General features: G+C 41.3%; 1 protein-coding gene across 3 annotated transcripts in view; it reads left to right on the plus strand.

Annotated features, from left to right (window-relative positions):
- Positions 1 to 24,739, plus strand: part of AMPH (amphiphysin) — a 211,348-nt gene that overhangs the window by 50,202 nt on the left and 136,407 nt on the right. The gene's annotated exons all lie outside the window — the stretch shown is intronic.

Genomic DNA, 24,739 nt, shown 5'->3' on the forward strand with positions numbered 1-24,739 from the left:
CAGTGAGACCCTCAGCAAAGTATATAAAACATAAAAAAGAACCAGTCAGAGATGAACTCAGTAGCTGAAATTAAAAATACACTAGATGGAATAAATAGAGGAAGCAGAAAAGTGGATCAGTGACTTGGAGGACAGAGTAATAGCAATCAAGCTGAACAGGAGAAAGAAAAAAAAGAATAATAAAAAATGAGGGCGCCTGGGTGGCTCAGTGGTTGAGCATCTACCTTTGGCTCAGCTCGTGATCATGGGGTCCTGGGATCGAGTTCTGCACATTAGGCTTCCTGCATGGAGCCTACTTAGCCCTCTGCCTATGTTTCTGCCTCTCTCTCTGTGTCTCTTATGAGTAAATAAATAAACTATTAAAAAAAAAGAAAATAGATTAAGGGAACTTAATGACACTATTAAGCAGAAAAACACTTACGTTAGTTATGGGATCCCAGAAAGAGAAGAGAGAGGAAAAGTGCCAATAATCTATTATCTTCTATTTGAAGAACTAACAGCTGAAAACTTCCCGAATCTGGGGAAGGAGATAGAAATCTGGATTCAGGAGGCACAGAAAGCCCTGAATAAAATCAGCCCAAGGAGGTCCACACCAAGACACATAGTCATTTAAGTGACACAAAGTAGTGATAGAGAATTTTAAAAGCAGCAAGAGAAAAGAAAGCAGTTACATACATGGGAAACCTCATAAAGCGATCAGCTGACTTTTCAGCAGAAACTTTGTAGGCCAGAAAAAAGTGGCATGATAAAAAAGTGTGGAAAAGAAACAAGTGTGGAAAAGTATGGAAAGAAAACAAAACAAAACAATCTTGCAGCTAAGAATGCTCTATCCAGCAAGTCTATTGTTAAGAATGATAAAGAATCTCCCAAACAAACAACAGTTAAGGGAATTTATGATTACTAAACCAGCCCTACAGAAATGTTAAAGTGGACTCTTTGGGTGGAAGAAAAGACTATAAGTAGGAGTAAGAAAAGTAGGAAATTCAGAAGCAGTAAAACTAACTATATTTATAAAATCAGTTAAAGGATTCACAAAAGGATGCAAAATATGACACCATATACCTAAAATGTGGGAAGAAGAGAAGTAAAGAATGACCTAAAGACCTAAAGACACATGCAAATTAAAACAAAAACATTTGTTATGCAAATTGAATTGAAAAGGAAGCCAGGATAGCAATACTTAGATACATTGGATAAAATCAACTTTAAAACATAAAAAAAAAAAGTTTTTTAAATCAACTTTAAAAAAAAAAAAAAAAACTTCAAAACAAAAAACAAAACCAGAGACTGTAACAAGAGACAAAGAGGGACACTCTATAATCATAAAGAGAACAATCCAACAAAAAAATATAACAATTGCAAATATTTATGCCCCCACATAGGAGCACTAAATACATAAAGTAGCTAATGGCCAACATGAATGAAGTAATTGATAGTAATATGATAATATTAGGAGATTTTAACACTGACTTACATTAATGGATAAGTTACCCAACAGAAAATACCAAGAAAAAAGTTTGGCAAATTGGATCATGTGGATCTAATATATATTCAGAACATTCCATTCCCAAACAGCAGGATTCACATTCTTTTCAAGTGTACACAGAACAGTCTTCAGAATAGATTACATGCTAAGCCACAAAACAAGTCTCAACAAAATGAAAAAGATCGAAGTCATACTATTCATCTTTTTTGAACACAAAGCTGTGAAACTGGAAATCAGCCACAAGAAAAAAATCTGGAAAAAGCAAAAATACACAGAGGTCAAATAACTACAAAACAATGAATGAGTCAACCAAGCAATCAATGATGAAATTAAAAAATTCATGGAAACAAATAAAAATGAAAACACAATGGTCCAAAACCTTTGGGATGCAGCAAAATCTGTTCTAACAGGAAAGTTAATAGCAATATAAGCTTACCTCAAGAGCAAGAAAAATCTCAAATAAACAATCTAACTTTATACCTAAAGAAACTAGAAAAAAAAATAAAACCCAAAACCAGTAGGAGGAAGGAAATAATAAAGATAAGAGCCAATATAAATAAAATAGAAACAAACAAACAAAAAGCCCAATAGAACAGATCAATGAAACCCAGAAGCTGGTTCTCAATAGAAAAGATTTGAAAGAGGAGAAATTACACCACAGAAATACAAAGGATAAGAGAGTATTTTGAAAAATTATATGCCAACAAATTGAAAAACTTAGAAGAAATGGATAAATTCCTAGAAACATACAACATTCCACAACTGAATCAGGAAGGAATAGACAATTTGAACAGGCCAGTTACCAGTAATGAAATTGATTTAGTAATCAAAGAACTCCCAACACAAAAGTCCAGGACCAGATGGCTTCACAGGCCAGAATTCTACCAGATATTTATAGAAGAGTTTATATCTATTCTTCTCGAAATATTCCAAAAAATAGAAAAGGAAGGAAAACTCCTAAATTAATTCTGTGGGGTCAGCATTACCCTGAATCCAAAACCAGATTAAAAGCACTACAAAAAAAAGAGAATTGTAGGCCAATATTTCTGATGAACATAGCTGCTGAATCCTCAACAAAATATTAGCAAACCTCATTGAACAATACATTAAAAAGATCATTTATTATGTTCCTGGGATGCAGGGGGTGGCTCATTATATGCAAATCAATCAATGTGATACATCACATCAACAAGAGAAAGGGTAAAAACCATATGATCATTTCAATAGATGCAGTAAAAGCATTTGACAAAGTATAACATTGATTCGTGATAAAAATTCTCAACAAAGTAGGTTTAGAGGGAATATACCTCAGCACAATAAAGGCCATATATGAAAAACCCACAGCTAACATCATATTAAATGGGGAAAAACTGAGAGCTTTTCCCCTACGGTCAGGGAGGGACAAGACAAGGATGTCCAATCTCACCATTTTTCTTTAACATAGTACTGGAAGTCCTAACCACAATAATGAGAGAAAAAAGAAATAAAAGGCATCCAAATTGGTAAGGAAGAAGTGAAACTTTCACTATTTGCAGATGATATGATACTATATGTAGAAAACCCTAAAGACTCCACCAAAAAAATGCTAGAACTGAAAAATGAATTCAGTCAGGTCTCAGGATACAAAATCAATACACAGAAATCTATTATATGTCTTTACACTAATAATGAAGCAACAGAAAGAGAAATTAAGAAAACAATACTACTTAGAATTACACCAAAAATAATAAAAGTCCTAGGAATGGACTTAACCAAGGAAGTGAGACACCTATACTCTGGAAACTATAAAACATTGATGAAAGAGATTGAAGGTGACATAAACATATAAAGATATTCTATGCTGATGGATTGGAAGAACAGATATTTTAAACATGTTCATACTACCCAAAGCAATCTATAGGTTTCATGCAATCCCTAGTAAAACACTAATACAATTTTTCACAGAACTAGAACAAACCACCCTAAAATGTATATGGAATCACAGAAGACCCCAAATAGCCAAAACGGTCTTGAAAAATAACAACAAAGCTGTGATATCACTATCTCAGATTTCAAGATATACTACAAAGCTGTAATAATCAAAATAGTATGATACTGGCACAAAAATAGACACACAGATCAATGGAACAGAATAGATCACCCAGAAATTAACTCACGATTGCACGGTCAGTTAATCTTTGGCAAAGTAGACAAAAATATGCAATGGGAAAAAGAGCCTCTTCAACAAATGGCATTGTGAAAACTCAACAGCTCTGTGCAAAGAATGAAGCTGGACCACATTCTTATGCCATACACAAAAGTGAACTCAAAACAGATTAAGGACTTATGTGTAAGATATGAAACCATAAAAATTCTAGAAGAGAACATACACAGTAATTTCTTTGACATCAGCCATAGCAACATTTTTGTAGATTTTTCTCCTGAGGCAAAGGAAACAAAGATAAAATAAATTATTGGGATTACATCAAAATAAAAAGCTTTTGCATGGCAAAGGAAATAATCAGTAAAACAAAAGACAGCCTACTGAATGGGATAAGATATTTGCAAATGACATATCTGATAAAGGATTGGTACCAAAATACATATAGAACTTCTACAACTCAGTACCAAAAAAACAAAATAATCCAATTAAAAATGGGCAGAAGGCATGAATAGACATTTCTCCAAAGAAGACATACAGGTGGCCAACAGACATGAAAAGATGCTCAACATCACTACAACAGTGAAATATAAATCAAAATCACAGTGAGTTATCACTTCACACCTGTCAAAATGGGTTAAATTAAACAACACAAAGAGCAACAGGTTTTGGCAAGGATGTGGGGTAAAAGAAACCCTCTTGCACTATTACTATTGGTGGGAATGCAAATGGTGCAACCACTGTGGAAAACAGTGCACAGGGGCTCCTGGGTGGCTCAGTGGTTGAGTTTCTGCCTTTGGCTCAGGTTGTAATCCAGGGGTCCTGGGATGGAGTCCCGCATCTGGCTCCTCACAGGGAGCCTGCATTTCCCTCTGCCTATGTCTCTCCCTCATTCTGTGTGTCTCTCATAAATAAATAAGTAGCATCTTAAAAAAAAAAAAAGACGGTGCAGAGATTCCTCAAAAAATGAATAATAGAATTACCAGAAGATCCGGTAATTCCACCATTGGCTATTTACCCAAGGAATATGAAAAGAACATATTTTCCACTAATTTGGAAAAATATATGCATCCCTATGTTTATTGAACCATTATTTACAATAGCCAGATTATGGAGGCAGCCCAAATGCCCAATGTCTATCAACAGTTGAATGGATAAAGTGGATGTGATATCTATCTATTCATCCATCTGTCTTTCTATTATGAGATATAACGAAGAAATAAATCTTACTATTTGCAGTAACACGGTTGAATCTGTAGAGAATAATACTAAGTGAAATAAGTCAGTCAGAGAAAGACAAATACCATATGATTTGACTATCCTCAATAAAGGAACTGTTGGCTTGAAAGTGAAGTTGTCACTCTCCCTACTTTGAGGCTTGAGTTACTGTTCTCTGAAGAAGATGCTGGAGGAGAAAGGAAGGCCAACAGATAGTGAAGAGGGCCTGGCCGTGTTCCTGTTGGAGGAATCAGTGTTCTGGGGGAGAGTGATCACTGGACACAGGCCCTGGGAAGGGGCCATGAATGGGAATTCCTGTCTCTCCCACTGTCCTACAGAGTGACTCATGAGTCACTGCACACTGTAGACCAGCTAGAAACTAATAGTAGATGCCAACACAACCTCATCATCTTGGCACTTGTCTCTGGTTGGCTCACGTTGTGCTTCTCAAACTGTGATCCGGGGACTCCAACTGAGGCACCAAGACCCTTTCGGGGTCTTTGTGAGGCCAATGTTATTTTCATAAATGTGCCAAGGTGTGATTTGCTTTTATTACTGTCAGTTCCTTTAATACTGTCATTCTTTTACAAATGTGCAGTGGATTTTTCCAGAAACTGGTATTGCAACAAATCCAACGCAGAAGTAGGTGTCTTCTTTTTAGGTGAGACAGTGAAGGGATTTGCAAAACTGTAAAAAAATAAAAAAATAAAAAAATAAAAATAAAGCCATGGAATTTCATGTTATTTATATTGATATGTGATGGTTTATTAGCATGTAAATGGATTCATATTTTAAATATTTTCAGTTAAAATTCTATAAATTTTGGTAAGTTGTCACTTCTGTAAACTAAGGACCTCTACAAATATATTTAGTATGTTCCGAATCCTGCACGTATTTTTATTTGCTAAATCTGGCAACCCTACCTTGATCATCTCTTGTCCTGCAGGGAGGGCTTATTTTAGCACCTATTTTTTGTCTGGGGTGGAGGGGGAGGGTAGAAAAACCACAGGCTCCTCTCCAGCTCAGCGTGCAGTAGAACAAGTTGTAAGGTGTAAGGACACACTGGGGTTATTCTTGATGTCTTTATGGCTTTGCAGTAGTGGGTGGGATTTTCTTCTGGAAAGAGTTGAAGGTTACTTGAAGGGTATCACCTATAAGAAGACAGGGCCTCCCTGGTTCCATGGGACAGTGACAGCAAGTGATGTCAGCCCCATCTCTGTCCTTTATTATTAGACACAGAGCATTGTGTCTCTTGTTGCTCCCAGCAGAGCAGCATAGCTGGCCCAATTGTTGTGCCTGTTTCTGACGCTAAACCCTTGGAATTTGCTAGGAGAGGGCTCTAGGGCTAGCTTCCAAGGGGCCTCACTCTATTACTTGTTTGATTGAATCATTCATTCATTTCTCATTTCTTCCTTCTTTTCTTCTTTCATCCTTCTCTTTCTCCTTTACCTCTTTGTCTCTGTTTCCCCTCTTTGTCTCACTCCTTCTCTCTCTCATTTGTTCAGCAACTGTTCATTGCATTCTGCGGTGTATGAGGTGCTGGGGTAATTGTTGGTTTTCAGGAAAAAACAAAATGATGTTTCTGCCTTCAGGGGACTTGGTCTGTATCCCAGAATTCTCTGTGGTAGACTTGTGCTAATCAAGCCCACCAGGGGATAAAACATATATATATATATATATAAGAAGGTAAATGCATTAATTTACAATGGAGAACTGACCTTTACAGTAGATTCTATTTCTTAGCATCTGCATATGGAGGAGGGAGTACTGGTATGCAGACCTGTGGCTGACAGGTCCAGGGAGGAGGAGGGAAGCCCTGGGAGTGCAGTGATTTCTCTTTGCTGCATGAGGCTTGAACACATGGTATGCCATGAGGGTGCATCCACCCACAATGCAGCTTGTTCCTTTAGGTTTTCAAAAATGAGTTCTTGGATATCATTTGTTTGGTGGCTTTTTCTTTCTTAGCTATAATGAAGTTTTATGTTGGAAGTAGCAATATCTTTTGCCTGCATGTAAAAATGTATTTGCAAATTCCTCACACTCTGGTTAAGATAATCTGTGTGTAGTCTAGAATAGAAGAGACTAATAGAAGAGACTAAAATAGAAGGTGAGAACCCCATCATGTCTTCCTTAGGAAATAATAATAATAATAATAATAATAATAATAATAGCTATTTGATATTGAGAGTGTACTGTGAGCCTATGCCTGTTATTTTGTTTGCTTTCTCAAAGCAAGCTTCTCAGGTAGATTTTCTCGAGGCAGAGGGAGAAGGAGAATCTTGAGCAGGTTCCACACTGGGTGTGGGGCTCCATCTCACAACCCTCATTCTCATGACCCTGAGGTCATGACTTGAGCTGAAATCAAGAGTCAGATGCTTAACTGACTGAACCAGCCAGGTGCCCCTCATTTCTATTTTATAGGCGAGGAAACTAATTCCAGAAGGGTTAGGTGACTTGCCCCAGGTCACACCACTATTACACGACAGAGTCCAGAATCAGTCTCCTAGTCCATGTTCATAACTGTGTGCTGTGCTGTGCCATGCATTTGCCTTGTGGTGGATGTGGGGAAGATAGTGGAGATCGCTCAGACATGAGTCCGTCTCCTTTAACATTTTCTCAGAAATGCAAACAGGGAGGGACGATGAGTGACCCTCTATGCTCCATCCTTTTGCCTCTCGTCTTACATATTCTGAGTTGATAAGTAAGATGATCATTGTCTGGCCATTAATTCTCATTCCAGATGATTTCCTAGAAAGTCCTGGGTGGTTCATTTTAGGAATTCTCAGGTGGATAAGTATGAAAACAAGAAAAAAAATAGTGAAGACGGAACAATAACACATTATAAGGAAAATTGCCACAATTTAATATCTGAGGATATTAAGTCAGACTTTTGAAGGGCTGTCGGGTGGAGAGGGGGTTAGTTCTGCCCTGAAATGATAACTAGGAGAACTAATAGAGAAATTACAAGCATCGATTGGAGAGCTCAATATTAGGAAATATTTATTATTTATTTTTAAAGATTTTATCTATTCATGAGAGACACACAGAAAGAGACATGGGCAGAGGGAGAAGCAGGCTCCCTCTGGAGAGCCAGATGCGGGGCTCAATCCCAGGACCCCGGGGTCACGATCTGAGCCGAAGGCAGACACTCAACCACTGACTCACCTAGGCATCCCCTAGGAGTTTTAATTTTGTTTCCTCCCTCCCTCCATTCCTTCCTAGCTTCCATTAGACTTTTGCAAAGAGATGTGGACTCTTTGGAAGGTTTGAATTCCCCCAGCATTGGATGGCCACTTTGAAGGCTTTTTGTAAAGGCATTTACTTATCGGTCACATCCTGTAGAACTGTAATCTTACATGGTGTCATGTCCTGAGGTGTTTCAGAATCCTAGTAGCTGTCTAGAGCAGAGGCTTAAAAATGTGTGTCAATTTAGGAGTGTCTTTTAAGAGTTATTAGGCCTGGTGAGTAGAAGCTACAGCAGTGGCTAAAGGAAGTTCACAGGTGGTGCCTTTGCTGCTGTATCCCTATCAGATTTAGAGACCACAGGCAGGGCAGCCACCTCCTCTGGCTCTGATCCCAGGTGATCAGTCTTTAAGAATGGAGGAAAGGTGGGCAGAGAAGGCTGGGCAGTCGTGGAAAGGACAGAGGCAGGCAAGATGGAAAGAGCATCACACTGCTCTTTGATGACTTCCTATAGAATCCTGGCTTTGTCGTGTAATGTTCAACTGTCCATTCTGTACCTGTGTAAACATCTTAAAAATTAATATATATTTACACAAATATTCATGATTTTATCCTCCAGGTTAAAAAATCCAATTATTATGGAGAAGACTAAACATTTTTTGTGTCATCTATCCCTGGTGCCCTATGGGGGGGTTCTACATGGAATAGGGTCAAAGCACATTTGTTCACAGATGAAAGATGCAACAGGAATCCTGGGATCTGAGTTTACGGACACTATCCAGTCATTATGAAGTGTTCTAGTGATGATTTTTTTTTGTTTAGGTAATAATAAATGAATGCTAATTATAGAAATTTGGAAAGCCTAGAAGAAAATAAATTAAAATACTCACTCATAGTCCGTCTCCTAAAGATAGTGTTGGTAACCACTGATGTTTTTTTTTTTTTTAAGATTTTATTTATTTATTCATGAGAGACAGAAAGAGAGAGAGAGAGAGAGAGAGAGAGAAAGGTAGAGACACAGGCTGAGGGAGAAGCAGACTCCATGCAGGGAGCCCAACGTGGGACTCGATCCCAGGTCTCCAGGACCATGCCCTGGGCTGACGGCAGGCACTAAACCGCTGAGCCATCCAGGGATCCCCACCACTGTCGGTTTTTTTTTATTTGTCCCCTTAACATTTATTTTTGTAATATGTAGGGTCTTTTTGGTTTGTTGTCACACTTTTCAGGCCAGTGATTTCTCTTTACAAGGGACAAAGGCCATGTGAACATCAGCTACTGACTGTCAATCTCTGTTCAGTTTCCTAAATCTTGTAATTCGTGGAAATTCTAAGGAGAGAGAGAGTTGGCCAGGATTATGATCTTCTGTGATGTTATGAGCGTTCATTAGTGTCCTGAGGATCTTATGGTTTGAGAGGAATCTATTCGTCTGCCGGCTAGATTCCTTGGGCAGAAGCCTCCAGCTGTGGGATTTTGTAAATCACCTCCTCAGTTGTCTTCCTTGCCACATCTCTGGATGTGTGATGAAAGCACAGCATGGCTTTTCCATTGTCTCACACATTTGTGATGTCAAGGAAGATAAGAATATGTGTGATCAAGTTGATAGAACTAATTGTGGGAAATGAGGATGATTCACTAAGGTTGCCAGGATTGTTAGCTGACTACTCGGGAAAGAAAAAAAGAACTTTAGATCGTTGTGATACACTGTCCACCCACATCCATCCCAGAGACACCATGTGGCTGTGTTCAAGCACTGCAAGTCCAGGGCTGGCCCTCTTGGGTTCAAATCCCAGTCCTGCCACTTACTGGCTATGTGGCTTTGGTCAAGTTACTTCACTTCCATATGCATCCATTTTTCTCCTCTGTAAAATGGGAGTTGATAATAGTAGCTACCTTAGAGTAGTTGTTTGAATTAAGTGCATTACTATATTAGTTGCTATTTATAACTATAAATCAGAACAATATCTGGCACAAAGCAGATTCCATACAGTTGTTTTCTATTATTATTATGTTTGTGACTATTAGGGTAATTATTTACTATTGCTACTATTATTATGATATATATATTTTTTAATTTTTTAAAAAATTTATTTATGATAGTCACACACACACACACACACAGAGGCAGAGACATAGGCAGAGGGAGAAGCAGGCTCCATGCACCGGGAGCCCGACGTGGGATTCGATCCCGGGTCTCCAGGATCATGCCCTGGGCCAAAGGCAGGCGCCAAACCGCTGCGCCACCCAGAGATCCCATATATATAGTTTTTATTTAAAGAAATCATAGAAGGAAGAAGTAGAAATTAATGTTTCGCTGATCTTAAAATTGGAAAAGCCTCCCTTAATTAAGCATGCGATCAGTGCAAGAAACTACAAAAGACTAATGAATTGACACAAACATTAATGTCTGTATTGGACAGGTCAAGAAAGCCAAGTATATTCACAATATTAAAAAGTAAATAAAAAACACAGAAACATAGTTGAAACATACCTGACAAATATAATGAGGTAGTAGTTAGGCTTCACACCTAATTTGGCACAATACCAAAGCTCATGCTTGGATTTATGTTTCATTATGTTATGGCTGCCATTAGCCTATGTCCAAAATTATGCACCTACGTTTATATGAATGCATGTATATATACATGTGTGTATTTCCTTCCTGCTTGTTCCATAAATGATTTAAGTCAGCTTACAATAATGTAAAAAGTGCAAAATAGCCAATTTTTAAAATAACAGAAAAGAAGGTAGGGCAGGGAGACTGAGGCCGAGCCACAGTGCAGCTGTGATCAGTAAGTAAGAAGCCAGGAGGCCGTTAGGCCGTCCAATGTCTGTAAGCCCAAATCTGCCTGATTCCTTAAGGGATGTACGAATAGTTTTGATCCTGAAAACAGCAGAAAAATGTTTCCTCGCAGTCTATGGTAATAGAAATGAACAGCAATCTTGACACCATTTTGTTACTATTACCAGTACTGAAGGGGATGATGATTCATTTCATTCTGTCTGGATGGGCCGCTGGCACCACAGCAAAACAGATCACAGGGAAGTGATTTCTCGGAGTTGAGGACAGGGATGCTGTGATGCAGGTCAAGTACCAGAGGGGTCCTGGGCCAGCTCGCCCCCAGATGCCTTCGTCTGGAACAGAGGCTCCCCCTTCTCTGCTGTCAGCATTAGAGGGGCTGGACCCTGCAGGCTACCTTTCCCAGGATCCATCAGTTGGCTTCCCACTGGGACTGGCCAGTGGAAGGCACTCTTAGGAAGATGGAGAGTAAGTGGGAGGGACAAACCTAGGTATTTCCCTCCTACTCCCCCCGGGGTGGCTTTGTTAGCTGTAGCTGTGCATCCCTCCTGGGTCCAGCATCCTGTGGACTGGCCTACTGTGGTGCGGCTGACCTTGTCAGGTGACCTTGGCTGGGACTCATTTGTGGCATCACCTCCTCCGGTGTCTCTCCAGTCCAGGTGTGAGAGCAGCTTCCTACAGCTGCTAGTTTTTGCAATAACTCACTCCTTGACTTCTCAGCTCCTCCATCTCCGACCTAGTAAATACGTGAAATGGTTTCTGTTTTTCTGACTCATACAGGCATCAGCTCTCAGCTGATCTGGCTGGATTCTGGATGATGATACGTATCTTCACACTCATCATCATAATAATAAAACCAGTGAGAAGCTTGAAGACTGGCCTCACCAGCTAGTCTCCATTGCTAATGTGGAATGCATTACTTAGTATAAAAGTTGTCTTTATGTTCTTCCTTGAGGATGCTTTCTTCACCAAAGGGCTGCTTTGGGTTGAGATTGAGCCTTGCCAATGGGCTGGGAGTCCCGGACCTCTAATTTCCAGAACTCCTTAGGGCAATTTCCAGGAGGCTGCAGTGTGAGAGTCTACTGGAACATCCTTTTGCACTCAGCACAGCTGTTATGTAAGATTTGTGCTGTCATGGAGAATTACCATTTAGATTGAAGAAATGTAACTCATTTGTTTCAGTTATCTGTTCCCAAGAAACATAATGGCCTTACAAATGTAACATAATTGGGACATTTTGTTTTTCTCTTTTATGAAAATTGCTCCTATCTCTGTATTAATAAAAAAAGAATGTCTCAAAAGACATATACATGCAACTTTTCTATCCCATCATCCACTCAGAGTGGTGCCGATAATCAAGCTCTCACAGGGATTCCTCTGGTGGTACCTCTCCTGGCCGACCTCTGAGCCCAGATTTGTTTTTTGTCCCAAGCCTTTCTGAATTCTGACCTCCCTGCAGATTTCTTAAAAAAAAAAAAAAAAAAAAAAGCCTTTCCATATTCTTGTATATAAACTGACCAATAGAAAATGGAAGACGCCCCTAAGCCCTTTAAGTTAGACTATATTTTGTACTAATGGCAGGTACTTCTCTCAAGTGGCTCTGTTTTTCATATAATGTGAGTTGGTATTCATTACAAGCACAGACATACAGTATTTGTATTATAAATAGATACTAATATATGTATCAAATAAACCACTTATATTAAAGTGTTAGCTAGTGGGGTGCCTGGGTGGCTCAGTTGGTTAAGTGTCTGCCTTCTGCTCAGGTCACGATCTCAGGGTCCTGGGATGGAGCCCCTCATGGGGTTCTCTGCTCAGCGGGGAGCCTGCTTCTCCCTCTCTCTGCTCCTCCCCCTGCTCACGCTCTCTCTCTCTCTCTCAAATAAATAAAAACCTTTAAAAAATAAAATGTTAGCTAGCCTTAGAAGTTTTTTAGTATATGGTTATTAAAAAATAATTTTTATGATTATAAAATACATAAGGTTGCATTGTACTTATTGGGCTGTTTACCAATTTGGGTGTCTTTCGTTTTCTTTCTACCAATAACATGATGAGAGTATTTATGCATAAAATCATTGCTGGGGTTTAGACTATTGTTCTAGATAGCATAAAATATTTCTCAATGATTGTATTATGCAGTTTTTATTTATCAGCCAAAATAGATGAGGATTGGATTATTAAATCATGTTACTGTTTTGTAGTATAATTTAAAACATTTATCTCCTAGTGGCAGTATAATTACTGGTTAAGAACATGGGCTTTGTTTTTGGACAGACCTGGATTTGAGTCTCATTCCCCACCATGGTATGTGACCTTGGGCCTTTCTAAGCATTGGTTTCTGTATAACTCAATAGTAAGGGCATTTGTATCACTCATTGTTTACATCTGTGCTGCCCAGTATGGTAGCCACTAGCCATGTGTGGCTATTAAGTACTTAAAATCCAGCCAGTAGAATTGAAATGCACTGTACATATAAAATCTGCACTTGACTTGGAAAATGTGCTATAAAAAACATGATTAAAATTGGGCAAAAAATGTACAAAATAGGGCACAAAATGCAAATAACTCCTTAATAATTTTTATATGGATTACATATGAAAATGTTAATACTTTGGAAATAGTGTGTTAAGTGAAATATTATTTAATATAATTGCAATAATTTCTTTTAGTTTTTTTAATGTGGCTACTAGAAAATATAAAAGTACGTATGTGGTCCTCACATTGTAGTTCTATTGGACAATGCTAGTTTAGGAGATTAAATGAGTTGATATTGATATTGATTGATTGACTAAATGAGTTGATATTGATATCAGCACCGTACTTGACATGTGGTAAGGGTTTAATTAAAACTGCTGTTTGTAGGACAGCCCGGGTGGCTCAGCGGTTTAGTGCTGCCTTCAGCCGAGGGCGTGATCCTGAGACCCGGGATCGAGTCCCATGTCAGGCTCCCTGCATAGAGCCTGCTTCTCCCTCTGCCTGTGTCTCTGCCTCTCGGTCTCTCTCTGTGTCTCTCATGAATACATGAATAAGATCTTTTTTAAAAAAAAATAGCAACTGCTGTTTGTATTATAGTAGTAGCAGTAGTAATAGTCAATGACAGTGTGAATGCAGCCAATCTCTGGCTTTGTTCCATGGATGTCTGAGCTTCTTTTAGGTATAGAAACAACCCATACTGGTTTAGGTGAATTCTTTCCAGTGAGTCAAGAGGGAGCTAGCAATGACCTTTTTGGTGCCTTACGAAGAGAACAGATCTTTTTGTTTGTTTGTTTCTTTTTTTTAAATTTATTTTTTATTGGTGTTCAATTTGCCAACATATAGAATAACACCCAGTGCTCATCCCATCAAGTGCCCCCCTCAGTGCCCATCACCCATTCACCCCCACCCCCCACCCACCTCCCCTTCCACCACCCCTAGTTTGTTTCCCAGAGTTAGGAGTCTCTCATATTCTGTCTCCCTTTCTGATATTTCCCACTCATTTTTTCCCCTTTCCCCTTTATTCCCTTTCACTATTTTTTATATTCCTCAAATGAATGAGACCATATAACGTTTGTCCTTCTCCGATTGACTTATTTCACTCAGCATAATACCCTCCAGTTCCATCCACGTTGAAGCAAATGGTGGGTATTTGTCATTTCTAATGGCTGAGGAATATTCCATTGTATACATAAACCACATCTTCTTTATCCATTCATCTTTCGTTGGACACCGAGGCTCCTTCCACAGTTTGGCTATTGTGGACATTGCTGCTAGAAACATCGGGGTGCAGGTGTCCCGGCGTTTCAATGCATCTGTATCTTTGGGGTAAATCCCCAACAGTGCAATTGCTGGGTCGTAGGGCAGGTCTATTTTTAACTCTTTGAGGAACCTCCACACAGTTTTCCAGAGTGGCTGCACCAGTTCACATTCCCACCAACAGTGCAGGAGGGTTCCCCTTTCTCCACATCCTCTCCAACATTTGTGGTTTCCTGCCTTGTTAATTTTCCCCATTCTCACTGGTGTGAGGTGGAATCTCATTGTGGTTTTGATTTGTATTTCCCTGATGGCAAGTGATGCAGAGCATTTTCTCATGTGCTTGTTGGCCATGTCTATGTCTTCCTCTGTGAGATTTCTGAGAACAGATCTTTTTCACTTTTTACTAACAGTTGAGACTAGTTGGGAGAGAGAACCTCAAAGCTCAGGGGCCTTCTGGAGCAGCATCCTGAGAAGCGAGCCCACTTCAACCTCTTGCTTGTGTGAGGGGTTTGTGCCCCAGAAGATGTACCCATCATAGTGGGCTTGTGACTCCTGTCATACCCCCCAAAGACTTCTTGCTACTGCCACACTGCACATGGGAGACTCTCCCCTTCGTGTGTCACAGGGGCTACTGTTGCAGTTACCAGTGTCCTTGGCCATAACTTACATGTCGATTGCCCCTTCCAGTGCCAGGGCTCCTGTCACTGACTCCATTCTCTTCCATTGGTACCTGCCACGCACACATGTCCTAATGTAAAGCCGATGCCCAGCCCTCGGCACCACTGGGAACTGGGTGTGATCGGTAGTGAGTCGTCCTGGGAATGGGAGCCACCCCTCATGCTGTGTGTGTGTCTGTGGCAGACAGCAGTAATCAGATGCAGCACCTTTTCCTATTAAATCAGGATGCAGCTTCATCATCATCATCGTGGTATTTCTCAACCAGCTCTTCAGGCAGCCATGTGTGATCAAACTTACTTGCTCCAGAATTTGAGTGGATGTTAGCTCAAATTCATCGTGGAGTAGTCAGGACTTTTGAAAGGAGTATTTACATATTTGCAATTATGCGTTATATAAATGGGCTACTTAGGTTGATTTAATGTGCATTTGTATGTAATATCTCAACAATAAACGATTACTGATTTTGTTTTAGTGTTTCTTTTGTTAAGATTTATTTATTTATTTGAGAGAGAGAGAGAGAGCGCGCGCATGAGCAGGGGCAGGAGAGGGAGAGAGGGGAAATAGACTCTCTGCTGAATGGGGAGCCTGACATTATGCAGGACTTGATCTCATGAGCCTGAAACCATGACCTGAGTTGAAACCAAGAGTTGGAGGTTTAACTGGCTGAGCCAGCCACAACCCCCTAAGGTTGGTATATCTTAAAAATCTCAGGAAGTGCAGATAGTTGGGAAAGTTAATTTGGAACCATGTTTAATATATCTATAAAATTTTAGAGGCAATTCCAATGAAGTCTAGATCAAAATAATATATAGTAGGAAAATATATATAAATATATAAATGATAGAATATATAGGGATTCCCCTTTATACCTATCATAGCATCCCCATAAATTTTAGATGCTCTTGAAATGCAGGTTTAATTACTGATTATTCCCAAAATAGTTCCCAAAATGGCATAAAAATTGTGTATAAATATTTTCCGCGTAGATTGAAAAGGAGACTCATCATAGTCCCATTTCCTCTTCTTCATTTTCTGGTGGGTTGTGGGGGGCATGGAAACTCCATTTCCTGGTTCACAAACTATCCTAAATATGTTAACTTCAGATCTTTCTGAACAGCATGAGGTAGCCAATCTATAAAGTTTTCCTATGTAGAAAGCTGAGGGTTAGTTACATCCAGTTGATGACAGCGTGATTCTGCATGGGCAGGTGTTCTCACAGAATATGATCTGAAGGATTTACAGATAGCAGCGTTTTATCATAATAACTATCCTTTGTGTGTCTTAAAGCTAAGGAGTTTCAAGAGAGTTTGAGCTCGACGTGAGGACGAGATGCTTTCATCTCAAGGTGCTTTCCCCCAAATTATTAGTTTTTCTTTCCTTGGTCATAGGGAAGGAAGCTTTATTTCTTTATTGTATTTGTTGAGGTATGATTGACTCATAACATTTATATTAGTTTCACTGTGATCACCTAACAGAGGCTGGAACTGAACTGCCATGTAGGAGAAATGATAGTGTAGCTCCTTTCTGATGCTTGATTATATTATCTCTATTCGAAGACACCCACTTTGAATTAAGAATGGCCATTTGGAGGGTTTATGGTAGTAAAGTAGCCCTATGGTACTAAACACAGGTCTCATCTATAATTGCCAAACTGTAACAAAAAAATCTGACCTTCTTTGGGAACAATCTTACTTTTTCTAGTGAACTGAGAATCTGAGGGATTCTCTTATGCCAGCATCAACAAGGAGCTTCTGATTTTGTGCCATCCTTGGTTCTTGGTCGTGGCACTGACATATAGCTTGTCCTTCATCATCTTTGGGCACCAGCCACCTAGTCCCGAGGTCTTTACTCTTCTTGCGTCTCCTGGGCTCTGTTCTGGACCACAGCCCTCTTATCAAGGCTACGTGGCCACCACCTTGGACACTGGAAGACTTTGTTCTGCAGCTGCAGGGTGTTTGTTGGCCTGCAGTGCCTCCATTACCCTGGAGAAGTGAGCCCCAGTCCATAGAGTTCCTGATCTCTCTGTGACATATGTTGGGGTTCGGTCTTTTAATCCCCACCTGAAGCCCCAGGTGATGGAGGATGGTGGAACTTAGACCAATGGTTCAGAGCAAGACAGCATCTAAACCCTAGGGATGTCCTTGATGTTGCGTTTGGCTAACGTTTGGGGAGATATTTTACCTCAATTACATGTTTAATTTAAAATGGTAGGGCTTTTATGCCAGCAAAATAGAGAAACTACATGAAACCTGTTGAGAAGCGTATTCTGAAAACATTACTTATTTTTGTAAAGAACTGGAGGCAACCGTTATCAACATGAGAATGATCACACTCGTCTGTTCAGTGATAAAACACTACGGAGTAATGAAAGCGTAGATGCTTGAAAACTGTGTGGTGAGGTGATAAAATCCTCAAGGCGTAATTTTAAGAAAGATATGATTCCAGTAATATAAAAAATAAATAAGTCATTGCAGTGGGGGGGGGGATATGCGCTAGACGCTCATAGTGTTTTTTGCTGATTGCTGAGGTGATGAGAGATTTTCATTTTCTTTAGACTTACTGTAGTTTCTGTAACAGAGCATTTATAGCTAACTCAGACTTATTCTTAATGATGTGGAGACTATTTTTACTGTTTTCAAGTAATGATTCATAAAGAAAAGTGTATATTGTATATTGCTCTCATCAGGGGGTTTTAAAGTTACAGATCATGTACTTATGTAAATTTTTCATTCAACAAGTATTTTCTGAGCCCCTGTAGAAGAGAGGCTGTAAAGCTCACTGAGAGAAGTTCAGGCACTGGGAGTCAGATCCCTGGATTCAAAGCTCAGCTGTCTGACCTATTGGTTGTGTGCTCTTTGGAAAATTCTTCCCTCAGGACTTTTTCTGCTGTGGAGTGCGTATAGCCTCCTGGGAAGAGTGTGGTGTGGATACTTACACCAAATGCCACAAAATGAACTAATGTGATCATGATGTGTTTATTATGCTGTCTGGCCTACTAAATCCTTGAATAGCATTTGAGAATAAATGACTGAAATAAGTGGGTAGAAGAAGATTTCTCCTCTGCTGGGGGAGAGATTGGTTGGTTCTTTAGGGGCACTTATGTGTGTAATTAATAAGCTGCCCCTGGGTGAACCATGGGCCCCGTCAGTCACTCATTTGCTCAGAAATTCATTCATCATTCCATACTTCGTGAGCATCTGATGGGCATAATAATAAGCCTGGAAAAAAAGTGGAAAAAACACCTTCTTCTAATGCCTTTTCTTCAGGAAATACATTTTAGTTCAAGTAGGAAAACATAAAATGCTTAACGGTTGCTTGGGTGCAAAGGGAGTTGACTTCACGTGACTGCTATGGAAATCAGATCTTGCTGGCTGTGCTTAATAAGGAGAAAAATACAGAAATGCTCAAAAAAGCTGCCTCAGAGACAAATGATAAGTTTGCTCCCTTAAAAGAAGGGGAAGAGGTGTGAAGACACACCCCTTGTGTTGTTGGTTCTTGTCTGTCCCTTCTTTCTGCTGCTCCATTCTCTTAATAGCGAATCAAAAGAGGCTTCTTGGTCTCCTCTCCCCATTTCCGTGGCTACCCACGCCCCTCTCCTCTCCTGGCTCTCCTCTTCTGCTGCTGCTTGTAACCACGTCCTGGTTCCTGTAGCATCCTTTTGCCTCCAAGGTCGAGGCTGTGCATCTCGATCACCCCTTTGTGTGTGTGACTTTCTGCACGTCTCCTGTCACATCAGTGGCGTGGGAGGCCCTGGACACATCTCTTCCATTTCCCCTTCCTCTTCTGCTCTCAGCTAGCAGGTGATGATAAATATTTATGAACCAACGATTCCACCCTGATGCTGTCTCAGGCCTTGCGAATGACATCATTTCGATTTAAGATGTGTTTTAAAAGTAATTGGTTTAATGAGAAAAGGAAACCACAGGCCAGTGAGCATGACCCCAGCACATCAGTCAGACAGCTGCCTGGGGTCACCAGGTAATGATGGCTCTCTCTTTTGAATGGCAGGGTTTGCTGGAAAGAAAGGGTCCATGTGTTTTGCGTAGGATGAACCCAGATGGTTTTCTCCTTCCATGTCACCTGGTTTGCTCCTGGCTTGCCCTGTAGATCTTTTTCATCTTTCTCTTCCAGTCTTAACATCCATAGAGTGACTTTCTTCTCCCCCTCCTTTGTTTCCATCCACCCTACTCGCTCATGGTATTGCCCACCACGGCCCCTCAGTGGACATCCTGTCCCTTCTGGAAAGACACCTGCGGTAGTCAGCTCGAGCTGCTCAGACAGTAGACGACTGTTTCTCAGTTCCGGGGGATGTGTAAGACCAAGGTGCCGGCAGATTTACTGTCTGGTGAGGGTCCTTTCTCTGGCTTCTAGGCTCCTGCCTCATCTTCCCTCATGTACTTATAAGGAGAGAGAGAGAGGAGAGAGAGAGGGCTTTGGTCTGTCCTCTTCTTCTAAGGGCACTAATCCCATCATGGGGGCTCCACCCTCATGACCTCATCTAAATATAATCACTAACCCAAGGCCCCACCTACAACCTATATGACAACACTGCTGTCGTACTCCAGACCAATGAAATTAGGATCTCTGAGGAGGGGTCTAATGCATCAGTATGTTTTAGAAGCATCCAAGGTAATTCTGTTGTACAACCAGGCCACCAGTGGAATGAGGAACCACCAGTGGAATGAGGTAGGCCACAAATAATACAAAACAAAAGTAACCAAACAGGTTCTCTCCTTGACTACACATAATCTATTCAGCTGTGTGGCTTGGATGAGGGGAATGCCACCACAGGGTCACATTACACTGCTGATAACACTGCAAAGACGTCAGAGCTTTATTCTCTAAATACTTGAGCCAGTTAGCTTGTGCTGTGTAACAAACCACCCCAAAACTTAATAGCTTAAAATAAACATTTATCATTTCTCTTAATTCTGTGGGTCAGGTGAGGGATTCCTTTGGTTTGGGCCATCTTGGCTGATGTTGACCTTGGTTGCTGGGCTCTGGGGAGGGGCAAAATGGTCTAGGATGGCTACACTTACTAGACTAGTGGTTGATTTGCAATTGGTTGGGATGGGGGGGATGACTTGGCTGCATGTGCCCCACCATCCAACAGACTGGCCTGGATTTGTTCATGGAGAGGTGTGCCCAGAGTTCCCAAGCAAAAGAAGGCATGCTCTAGAGTAGAAACTTTCAAGTCTCAATTTACCTAAAGTTTACTAAATTCTCACTGACCAAAGCAAATCACATGGCCAAGTTAAAATTTAAGGATTGGAGGATCAGCCTCCACCTCTTAATGGGAAGAGGTGCAAGGTAACATTGTAAAATAGGATGCTTACAGGAAAAGGAGAGATTTTTGTGGGCACTTTGGTCATAGTCTTCCAATTAGAATTCTGTATGAAACAGAATTGTCTATGGACATACACTTTTTTTTAAAAAATATTACTTTTGTATTTCAAGTAGATTTATAATAACTTCACCAAGGCCTTGTTAAGAGAGCCTGACCAACTAGTCATATGCACAGATGCCATACCTGTCAGCTGACACAAGGAATACATGGTCTCATGACTCGAGATAATGTGTGACTCAGCATCACAGAACAGGAAGTTATTTAGAGCACAAAGTCCTGGGCTTTTAGTACTGGCTCTATTGCTTCCTAGCTGTGTGACTTTTGGCCATTCATTCAATACCTGTAGGCCTCAGTTTTCTCATCTGTGAAATGGGTCTAATAATCGTACCCACCTTACTGGGTATTCATAAAGGTTAAGTGAAATGAAGCACGCGGCACAGTTCTCGGCACAGCATAAGCATTTGGCCCATGAAGTTGTCATAGCTGGACAACCCCACTTGTCAGAGGGATGGGATGGGACTCCCATAGCTGCTGTTTGATATGACTCGTGGATCCAGCTGAGCACTGGAGCCTATTGTCAGTGAGAGCTGGCTGGCGTGTTGCTGGGATCTCTGGCTCCCGATTCCATCAGGAAACTGCAGCTCTGGCTTTCTTCCAGGCCGTTCTGTAGAAGCTACTGTCTCTTGTTCCCAGCCTAAAAATTGGGTTTCCCCCTCTCAGTCCGTCATCTGTATTCACCTGCGTAGGTGAGCTGTCAATTCAACAGCCCTTTGTGGCTTTGTCCCGGGCTGTTGTCCTAATCAAGAGATGAGCTGAAGAAACGTGGCCAGGGCCTGATGTGATTTTGGTGGCACGCCTGCTGGCTCTGCCCAGGACTGGATTACAGAGTGCTGGCAGCTGGTGAGCTGCAGCTCTGGTGCCTCCTAGGAACCCGAGGAGGCTGGAAAACACGTGAATTATACATTTTGACAACATGAACAGGGAAAGGGCATGTCCTCTGTGACTTCAGTTTTTCGTGAAACAAACTGTTCTTGGATTCGGCATCTATACACTTCCCTCTACATCTCCCTGTTTCCTCATGGCTGGATAAATTAAGGGCAGTTACTTCCAACCGTAGAATGCAAAAGCAGCTTCTTAGGGTCCCAGGCCTGTTTGTCACCTAGCTACCAATTACAAAAACAATGTTCATTGTTACTTCCCTCCATCTCTACCCCCTGGGATGAGCCGGGGAGGCTATTCAGGTCACTGGGGCCCGGAGTGCTTGTGAGCGTCACAGGACTAACACCCATCACTCACCGATGTCTTTTTAAGGGAACTTTTTTTTAAGATGTGAGAATTATTGTATAACATGTTGTTGCCTATCTCTTAAGCTACAGACATCCCTTTGAAATGAAATACTTTCTTTCTCAATCAGATTTTGACTAACCGTCCTCTTCCCTCCTTCATAGCAGGTTTATTTTTTTCCCCTACTTCCCCAAAGAGTAAAAATAACATGAATTAAATTTGGGTGAGGGAGACCCCGTTTTTAGATCCAGAAAAAATGTTCTGTTCTCTAAGCAAGCCAAGATGCAAATTTATTTATTTTTTTAAAAAAGATTTTTATTTATTTATCTGAGACAGAGAGAGAGAGAGAGTGCGCGCATGAGCAGGGGGAGGGGCAGAGGGAGAAGGAGAAAGAGGCTCCCTGCTGAGTGAAGGATGCAGAGCTTGATCCTAGGGGCTCTGGGATCATGGCCTGGGCTGAAGGCAGACACTTCAGCCGTCCAAGGTGCTCCCAAGATGCGAGATCCTAGGGCCCTGGGATCATGGCCTGGGCTGAAGGCAGACACTTCAGCCATCCAAGGTGCCCCCAAGATGCAAATTTAAAACTAGGTCCCTCCTTGCAGGACAGAATTGCCAAAGGTGGGTGTCTAACTTTGGAGTCTCCATCAGCAGTTTTTGATCATGTGGGTCCCTGCCTGCATTTATCATGTTTGGGTGGTGCAGTGCCCCTTGGTGTCAAATGGCCACCCCAAACCATCAGTGCCCACAGCTGGCTGCTCCTGGCTCTTGAGTTGCCTGCTGTGGAATCCTTTCTCTGGACTGGCTCTTGTTCAGATGGCCTTTCTTTAGGATATGCACTTAGAAAGGTTCCAGGAAAGTCCACCATTTGCTTCAGCAATTAAATCAGTGCTGAGCATTCTGAGAGTTTCCTAGGCAGCTGGATAGTTTCCTTATCTTGCAGTTTTTACCTCTTCAGTGTTTTCAGGAATCTTTCTCTTTTCTCCTTTCTTTTATTTTTCTTCATAGCACTGAATGCCATCTGAAACTATTTTTGTTTTTTACTGTTTTTTTTTACTGATTCACGGTAGAATAAATCCTCCAAAGGAAGGCCCTTTGTCCATCTTGTCCATGGCTGTGTAAGGAAAGGAGGGCCCCTATGCCCCATGCACAGCAGAGCCAAACACTGAGACCAGATGTGCGGCAGAGAATGAAGTTTAATTTGCAAGACAGCTGAATGAGAAGACAAGAAAACTCAAAAATTCTTCTCTGAAAATGAGATCTTGAGTCTTTATGGGCTTTTAGGGAGAGGTGGGGGGGAATATGACTGGAAGCTAGGAAGGGTGAGGTAAAGGTGAGGTAAGTGTTGGTCTTGCTGGGAGTGGTGGATCATCCTGCTTCTTCATAAGTCACGTGCTCAAAGATGGTGGCTTTGATGTGACCTGGGCGTGGAGGCTGCAGGTTCCTTGACATCAGAGCCTTGATGTCATCAAATTAAACATCCTTCTTCATAGGTCACGTGCTCAAAGTTGGTGGCATTGATGTGACCTGGGCGTGGAGGCTGCAGGTTCCTTACCATCTGTTGGATGTTTGTGCAGACCCAGTAGCTAGGTCAGTGGTCTCAACTGGCCTGAATTGAATGGAAGTGAGCCTCTTAACTTCTGGAAAACAACCTAAGCAAATATCTTGTGGCTTTGTACTTCAGAGAGATTTCATCCATTGGAGGAGGTACGAAGCCTTATGGAACATCACCTAGGCTCTGGCTCTTCAGAAGCAGGTAGTTGGAAAGTGTTTTGTGAAAAGAAACAGGCCTTAGGTTATAGTCTACTTCCCTCTGTCTACCCAAAAGGTAGGCAGCAATAATTTAGCCCTGTTTTAAGTAGATTAAAGGTAAAACTTTAAAGGTTTAAGAAACATATATATTTAGAAAGAGAGAGAGCGCACCAGTGGGGTGAGAGGGAGAGGGAGAATCTCAAGCAGACTCTACACCCAGCCTAAAGCCCTACCCGGCGCTCTATCTCACAATCCTGAGATCATGACCTGAACCGAAATCAGGAGTCAGATCCTTATTGGACTGAGCCGCTAACCCAGGTGCCCTAGTTAAAAGTAAAACTTGAATTGTAGAGCCTGGGTTTCTGCTGTATCCCCAGGGATTGGAGCAGTGCCTGGTTGCAGGACCTGCCACACTGAAAGCTATACTAATGGTACTGTGGCTGTGACTGCCATATGCCGGAGCGCGACATTCAGTAACTGTGGAATGAATGAATGGACGTACCTGGTACCACATCTTTGTTGCAGCCACCTTTTTCTTCCTGCCCTCTCAGTTGTCTGATGTTGCCTTATTGTCCAACCCTCAAGCTGCCTATGCACTGTGGTCCTAGACCATGGGGTTACCTTGCCCCACAGCTCCTCCAAGGGCCCCTGTCTTTCTCGGGATAAAGGTGCTCGGACCCTCTGTTGTCTGGTCCATGCCTCCTTGAAGCCTTATCCTAGGTCATGGTGTGCCTCACACTCCAGCAGCTGTGAACTCTAGAATGTTATTATTCAGCATTCACACTTTTTTTTAAAGGTTTTATTTATTATTCCTGAGGGACACACAGAGAGAGGCAGAGACAAGGCAGAGGCAGAAGCAGGCTCCATGCAGGGAGCCTGATGTGGACTCAATCCCAGGACCCCGGGATCACACCCTGTCTGGACTGAAGGCTAAACCGCTAAATCGCCGAGCCACCCAGGCACCCTAGCACTTCACACTTTCGTTTCTTGCCTCTCTGTCTTTCATTCATTTATTCAAGAAATGTTTGCATGCCTGTTATGCGCTAGACCCTGTTCTAGTTGTTGAAGATGGAGAAGACAAACTTTTTTCTTACGGAATTTGATGGGATAGGGGAATCAGATAAC

The sequence above is a fragment of the Canis lupus genome, chromosome 18, assembly GCF_011100685.1.
Source record: "Canis lupus familiaris isolate Mischka breed German Shepherd chromosome 18, alternate assembly UU_Cfam_GSD_1.0, whole genome shotgun sequence".
Taxonomy (NCBI): domain Eukaryota; kingdom Metazoa; phylum Chordata; class Mammalia; order Carnivora; family Canidae; genus Canis; species Canis lupus.